The sequence below is a fragment of the Drosophila serrata genome, unplaced genomic scaffold (genome assembly GCF_035046125.1).
Source record: "Drosophila serrata isolate PLE 108 unplaced genomic scaffold, ASM3504612v1 contig_112, whole genome shotgun sequence".
NCBI lineage: Eukaryota > Metazoa > Arthropoda > Insecta > Diptera > Drosophilidae > Drosophila > Drosophila serrata.
The window spans coordinates 286834-294815 of record NW_028257010.1 but is presented as its reverse complement, the minus strand read 5'-3'; the positions used below and the strand labels follow the sequence as shown (position 1 = coordinate 294815).

The 7982-nt window shown below is 53.1% G+C and overlaps 1 pseudogene; it reads right to left on the bottom strand.

Annotated features, from left to right (window-relative positions):
- Nucleotides 1-2763: 2763 nt before the first annotated feature.
- Nucleotides 2764-7706, bottom strand: LOC147644707 (uncharacterized; annotated as a pseudogene).
- Between the last annotated feature and the right edge of the window lie 276 nt (nt 7707-7982).

The window sequence follows — 7982 nt, the reverse complement described above, 5'->3', positions numbered from 1 at the left end:
AATTTTGGAAAAGTTCCTAAGGCATAGTTCTTGTGCGCTGACGAACAGTTTGTTCTACAAAGCAAGATCACATATGAAACGGTACAATCCTAACAAGCCTCATAAATGGGGATATAAAATATATGTTTTAAGCGGTATTTCGGGCTTCTGAAATTAATTTGAGATTGAGACGATGTTTTTGTTTTTGCGTGGCGAGTCTTTTGTTGAAATGCTTAATCCTAAAATATATTATTGTCTTAAAATAGATTTTTTTTAATAGTTAAGCAAAATGTCATGTTTCATAAGGGTTAATGTTAGAAAAAAAATTGTCCGCACACAACCTTTAACTAAGAAAAACGAAGACGCACTGAAGCAAAACCCGACTGCTTTGACTGCCGAAGTGACTACCTCCGTAATTGTATCTCACTTTAATTTCGTAACCGCTGCCCCGAATCCCTTCGAAAACAACAATTGTTGTTCGGCAGTATCCGAACACAGGTAGAATTTGCATTGCCTACTTTGTTTAAGAGCTCTTTTACTGAAACCCATGAGATTTGTTTTTGTTTTTCGAACAAGACCACCAAGCAATCCAGGACGACCAAGGAAAGAGTATCATTTGTTAAATGTGATCAGGCAGCAGACCTAAAAGTTCCTCAGTCTCTTGGCTTTTAAGTCTCAAGAGAGTGTTTAGGATTAAAAGTGGGCACTTTCGTAAGGATGACCGATTGTGTTTCAAAGAAGAAAATAAGGTCAATGTGGGTAAAGGTGTGAGTAGAAAAATAAATTGGTATTTTATCGTTTAAATTGTTACAGTTCAATTAACTTAGCTTTTGTTTTGCCTCTTGAGTTCGATTTCGTTGATCTCCAAATTTGATGCCAGCTGATAAAATCTCCTGTTATTATGACTAATTCGTTGTTGGTGTTTTGTTTTTATTAAAGTTATTACGTAAAAAAGCTGTGTTGACTGCGAAGAAAATGGAGAGATGGAGAACTTGAGAGTCGAAATCAATAAATTTTTCCATTTCTTCATCATCAATTATAATCATCTTTTCAAGCGTAAAGCCAAAAGCCCGTTACGCGAAGTGACCTTACCATCGGCTGCTGTTTGTGCGACAACATCTTACTTTTTTTAATTTTCTAATTTCACCGACGAGACATATTTTTGTCTCGCGGCTCTCCCCTGATCAAACATCGGAAGATGTTCTCGCCTTTATACAAGGCAAAACCAGAGCCGGAAAAATTAAGATAAAGGTGGAAAAGTTCAAATTTTCTTACGCAAGGGACATTTCATCTTTAAAAATAAATGTCCCTGTGAAGGGGGCGTCCTGCCGCAAGATCCTGGATGGAAGTAGTCCAAGGAAAAGTTCCCACGTCGCAAACGAAAGTAAGTAAGGCGGGGGCGTCGTGGGCAATTCAAATTTTCATCAGCTTTATTTCGCTGCATACATAAGACTAAACTACTAGCTTAAACCTAAGCCGAGCTCTCGGCCGCTTTGCTCTCCAAATACGAGCGCGGGAGATCGCCGATGGTCGGCACTTCAGACCCGAGAGTCGGAGCGCGAGAGCAAGGGAGGCGCGTGCTCGGAAAGCTCCGCGAGCAGAGGCGGCACAGTGGGCCTCATCTAAACATCCTGCCCCCCTTGCAATCGCTCGGGTTGCAACAAGGTCGTTGCGGCTATGGCTGGTGGCAGGCTCCGGAGACGACCCATCCAAAAACGGTGCTTTGGGCCACTGGCAGTCCGTCCTGGATTTTAACGAACCCTGGCTGCATCACTCGCGGATACATGTCCGCGCCGAGGACCACAGAGATCGTAGCCGGTAAGTAAAACCGCTCGTCCGCCAATGTGATGTCCCGGAAGTGGGTCCGCACCGATTCGCCTACTTCCCGGATTGGAGTGCGAATGCGAACGTGAGGCTCAATCTTAAACATCACGTCCAGCCGGATATGGCTATCGATTCTCGACCCAATCGTGGCCGAACAGATTTGGTCACCGCCAACGCGCGTCGTAGGCAACCGGAAACTCGCCGCCAGCGACGCGTCGATGCAGCTTGTAGGTGTGCACGGATCTATCAGCGCGGCCGTATTGAAGATCCGGGTCCCGGTGTCAATCCGGACCAAGGCGGTCGGGAGCACGTTCACGCAGTGCCGCTGCAGAAGCGACGACAGCGTCGGGGCCGTGGCTACGCTCCGCGTGGGCCCCTGGTCAATGGCGGATGATTGCCTTTGCTCGACGGACGAGGGCAGGAGCGCGGTGGACGAACTCCGTGGAGCGGCGGACGGCGGCCGGGACGCAGTGGGAGCGCGCCGAGACGTGGCGGGGGCATCTCGCCTACCGACGCGCCTCCTGACGCGGTTGGTGCGGAGTCATCGGCGGCTCGTTCAGGTGCAACAGCGTGTGGTGCTCCTGGCCGCATGTTTTGCACCGGTCCCCCCGCCGACACGCTCCGTCCGAGTGCTCGTGGGCCAGACACCTCGGGCAGTACCGATTGGCGAGTACTGCCCGTAGCCGCTTCTCGGCATTCAGGCGCAGAAAACGGCGACACTTACGCAATGGGTGGATCCCCCTGCAGACTCGGCATCGGTAGGACACAGTACCTCGAGTACGTCTGCGCTCCACCACCATATCTCCTACACGGAGGTCTCTTGAGGGGGCCCGCCACTTGTTTCGCTTATGGAGTTCCTTGAGATACTCCTCCTTCCACCGCTGCCGAAACTGCTGTTGGAGGGCCTTTAGGTGTTGCCACCGATTAATAATGGATGTGGTATCCCCCTTTATCTCGGGTTCAACCACAGTGAGGAGGGGGCCCCCAACCAGAAAGTGGCCCGGAGTAAGAGCCAAGAGGTCGGCGGGGTCTTCGGACATAGGCGCAATCGGGCGCGAATTCAGGCAAGCTTCTATCTTAGCCAAGAGGGTGGACAGCTCTTCAAAGGTGTATTTCCTTGTTGCCGTCGACTTATAAAAGAGGGTCTTGAAGCTTTTGACACCTGCTTCCCAAAGGCCTCCCATGTGGGGCGCTCCCGGGGGAATGAAATGCCAGATAAGTTGTTGATGGCTATAGGCACTCGTTACAGCCCCCTTCAAGCCTTGAAGAAAATCACGGGAGAGTAGTGTCGCAGCCCCTACAAAGGTCTTCCCGTTGTCCGACTGCACTTGACGGGGGCATCCTCTTCGGGACACGAACCGGGCGAAAGCGGCGAGGAATTTCTCCGTCGTAAGGTCCGAAGTAGGCTCTAAATGGATGGCCTTAGTTGAGAAGCACACGAACACCAAAACATATCCCTTTGTAATGAGACAGGCCCGGCCCGTGTAGTTTTTAATGTCGAAGGGGCCGGCGTAGTCCATAGTAGTGAATGACACACACTTTACACGAACGGATGACGAACTTCACCAGATTCCTTACCCTCGGAATCCAAAATTTGGAGCGGATCAGACGGATCATTAGCTGATTACCGCCGTGCAGTGTTATGCGATGCGTAAAGTGGACAAGTAGTCGGGACAAACGGCAATTGTACGGAAGGATTAGCGGATGCCGCTCGTCATATTGGAGAAGATCAGAAGTCGTGACCCGGCCGCAGGCTCTCATGAGCCCCTGTGCGTCAATAAACGGGTTCAAATTTTGAATGGGACTGGATGCCGGTAGTGGTCGATCGTGGCTTAAGCAGCTGATCTCAGGGGTGAACGCGCTGCGTTGCGCAGCCGCCACCAGCAGTCGTTCGGCCGAGGCAATCTCGGTCGCCGTCAGGGGGTCCTCAGCCGGAAGCTTGATCTTCCGAGAGCGCTGGATGAAGCGATAGGCATAAGCCAGGACTCGCAAGACCCTGTCGAGGGTGGAGAAACGCTCCAGGATGTCTTCCGGGGGGGTCATCGCGACGTGGGCCTTGATTGCCCGCGTCTCGAGTTCAGTCACGGGGGAGTCGGTGCTTTGACTCGGCCACTCGCAACGCGGCTTCGTCAACCAGGGGGGCCCATGCCACCACAGCTGACTGTTTGCAGCGTTGCCCCCCGGCTGGCGAGATCCGCTGGGTTTTGCTCGGAGCGGACATGTGCCCAGTTGTCCACCTCGGTCAGCTGGGTAATCTTGGTCACCCGATTGGCTACAAATGTCGTCCAGTGACACGCCGGTCTGCGCAACCAGGCGAGGACAATCGTCGAGTCTGTCCAACAGTGTAGGGTGAACGCCGGCCCTGGCATTTCCGGGAGCACGGCACTGGCCATTTCGGATAACAGCAGAGCTCCACACAACTCCAACCGAGGGAGTGACACCGTTTTCACTGGGGACACTCGGGTCCTCGCCGTTAGCAGGCTCGTCATTACTGTGGACTCGACCTCCACGCGGACGTAGATGGCGGCGCCATATGCCTTCTGCGAAGCGTCGCAGAACCCGTGGTGCTCGATTTTTAAATGAGGGCGGAACGCGACCCATCGAGGAATGCGGACTTGGTCGAGCGCGGAGTAGTTCTCTAGGAAGTCAACCCATCGTTGAGAGAACTCTTGGGGAAGGACGTCGTCCCACCCTAAATCCTGGAGCCAGAGGTCCTGCATGAACATCTTCGCCCGGACAATAAAGGGGGCGAGCCAGCCTGCTGGGTCGAGCAATTTGGCAATCTGGGACAGGACCTGGCGCTTCGTGAATACCGACTCTGAGGTCAACTCTGGCGGAATGAAAAAAAACTCGTCTGTTGTCGCCTTCCATCGCACCCCCAGAGTCTTGGCCGTGCTCTCTGCGTCTATTTCCAGGAAATCAGCTCGGAGGAGGTGGTCGCTCTTAATGCCCGCCAGTATCGTCTTGCTATTGGAGGTCCATTTTCGAAGTGGGAACCCTGCCGAACCCAGGGCCTCCTGCAGCTCGCGGATTGCAAGCTTCGCCTCGGCTTGGGAGTCGGCTCCCGCAAGAATGTCGTCAACATACATAAAACGCCGGATAATTTGACTGGCCCGCGGAAACCTCGAGGCTTCGTCGTCGGCGAGCTGCTGCAGGACACGGATCGCTAGAAAGGGGGCGCAATTGACTCCAAAGGTGACAGTCCTTAACTCATAGTCCCGGATGTCCCCATCGGAATTACGAAAGAGGATACGTTGGAGAGGAGTATATTTCGGATCTACCCAAATTTGGCGATACATTTTCTCGATGTCAGCATTAAAAACAAACTTAAAATACCGCCACTTTAGGATTTGAATGGTTAGGTCGGACTGTAAGACTGGGCCTGCATAAAGGATATCATTCAGGCTAATCCCGTTTGCGGAAGGGCTTGATGCGTTAAAGACCACCCGCACCTTGGTGGTCGTACTTTCGGGTTTGAGAACCGCGTGGTGCGGAAGGTAGTAAGTTGTGGAGTGGCTAGTCGGAGAAACCTCGATCATGTGCCCCAAGTCAAGGTATTCCCGAATCACCGCGTCATACCTGGCTTTTAGGGGCGGGTCCCTTTTCAGACGCTGCTCATTACGTAGGAATTGGGCAAGAGCAAAGGATCGTGAAGACGCTAATTCCGAACCATGGTGCTCAGGATCGCGCAAGGGAAGCGACACGACATACCTGCCACAATCGTCCCTCTGGATAGTCCGGACAAAATTGAGTTCGCAGACTTCATCCGATTTTGGGCCGATTCGTGTTGACACTTCCTCCACCTCCCAGAATTTGGTCAGGAGCTTATCCAGCGAGTCGGCCGGGGCGCAGGACACTCGTGTGGAAAAGGCAGACAAACTGGGGGGAGTGGCCGGAGACAAGGGCCCTGTCAACACCCATCCAAAAATGGTCTCCTGGCCGAGAAGCGACCCGCAGATGTTAGCCTTGAAGTTGCCGAGGAGGACTGATGGAAGAATGTCAGCTCCTATTAAGACGTCGATTTGGGAGCTCTCGAAGAACTTGGGATCTGCCAGGGGGACGTCGGGAAGCCCCTTAAGAAGGGCTCGCGGAATCGGATACGAGGGCAGATTGCCGGACAGCTGCGGGAGAACGTAAGCTGCGGCTTCAAGTTGTAACCCGGGTCTGACTGGCGACTGAATAGAAAAATGGCACATTTTGGTGGACTGAGCGGACACAGACTGATTAAGGCCGGAAACTTGGGCCTGGATCGTCTTGAAGGGAAGCTTAACCAGGTTGAACAGCCGCTCCGTAATGAAGGTCGCCTCGGACCCCGAGTCTATTAAGGCTCGCGCCTGGAAACTGCACCCCAAATGGCACACAGTGATGAGGGCGGTGCCCAACAGGACGGCTCCTGAGCCGGAAGCGAAACACACCTGTACATCTGAGTGCTCGTCTGTATCTCCCGTCCCTCTAGTAGTAGGCCCGGGCCGGGGCCTGGTCGACGCCAACGGATTTGGACCGGTTGCAAACGGATTACCGCGGTGCAGGAGCGTGTGATGACGGCTGTGGCAGGTGGAGCAGCTGTGAGCGCTGGGGCAGTCCTGCTGCTGATGCCCTCGTGCAAAACAGTTTAGGCAGAGCTGCTTTCTCTTAATGTATTCGGAGCGCCCACTCACGTCCATCTCGAGGAACCGTGGACATAAGCGCACGGGGTGGTTCTCTCGGGAACAGAGATCGCACCCCTTGGAGGCTGGAGCCACTCGGGTCTCGTACGAGTTGAGCCTGCGAACCGGAGCGCTCGTGGGTGCCGATCTGACATCGTCGATGGCCTCCAGAGTGCGATGACGCTCGGTCAAGAAAGCATCCAACTCCTTCCAGGTTGGGATCTCGGCTTTGTTGTGGATGGATTGTTCCCACAGAGAAAGAGTTACTTTGGGAAGTTTTGAGGAAACCATATAAACCAACAGACAATCCCAAGCCTCAACTTGAATGGAGGACATTTTTAGCGCGGTAAGGCAGCTTTGGATAGTGCCTTGCAGTTCCTTCAGCGCGACTCCCGATTCTTGAGGGACAGCCTGGATGTTGAACAGGATTTTCAACTGGCTGTTAACCAATAATCTTCGATTTTCGAAGCGGTCGGTGAGGCTTCGCCACGCCAAGACGAAACCTTCATTGGTGAGCGGGGCCTTAGAAACAATGGCGTTCGCGTCGCCACTTGTTTTCAACAATAGGTGGAACAATTTTTCGACTGGTGTGACACGACAGTTGTTGATATAAATCGCCGTGAACAAGTCCCTGAAGGTGGGCCAGTGAAGATAGTCACCCGCAAACACCTCGGTGTCTACCGGTGGTAAACGACAACCTGTGGAAGGGGGTGTGTAGGCGCTGCTGGCAGCCAGAGTGGACTGGGCCGCGCCCCGTTCTATAATCTCCTGCAGCTGGGCCACGCACCTGGAGTAGACGGAGTAGCAGTAGCTATATTTAGCTTCTAACACCGTCGAAGTGTCCGCGCCGTCGTCGGATCCGAAGAGCAGTTCGGAGCAGCTCTCGTAGTTCGTCTCCACCTTTTCCCACAAAGCCCGGATTTGGTCCTTATGAACCTGGCACATGTAGGGGGAGAATCGTTCAGTCTCCAGGGCGCCCGGAGTGTGGATCGTAGCCTCGAAGTGGCTAACCCGATCTGTGGTGGCAATGAAGCGCTTGAGAGCGGCATCTATCGCATTCTGAGCCATTTTTGCACCTGACCGAGTTGTTACCGGCGAGGAACCGCGAATGGTATCGACAGACTCGTCGCTTTTTGCCCTTGAGATGGCCGTAGTAGTCTTTGGCTTCAATTGGGACGCCCGCGGAGATGCGGATTGGGATCTGTCCAAACGGATGGATGGGATCGGACGCGGTTTTTTGTCGTCTCCCGTGGGCATTCTCGGAATAGAATGCTGTAGATCAGGACTTGTCGACTGTAGGACGAGAGGACGGTCACACTAACGCACAGACTGGGTCGCCCAAATGGAGAAAATGGAGAAAAGAAAAAACAAGAGCTGAACCTCGGCCACAAGGCTTGACGCTCGGATCGAGGAAGCCGACTGAAATGTCAGCAACCGCCGCGGTCGCAGATCGTGGGGGTGGGAGTTCGGATTCGAGTGGTAGTGGGAATTATGTCGCAACCCGAACCCAAAATAATTTTTCTGAATTTTTAA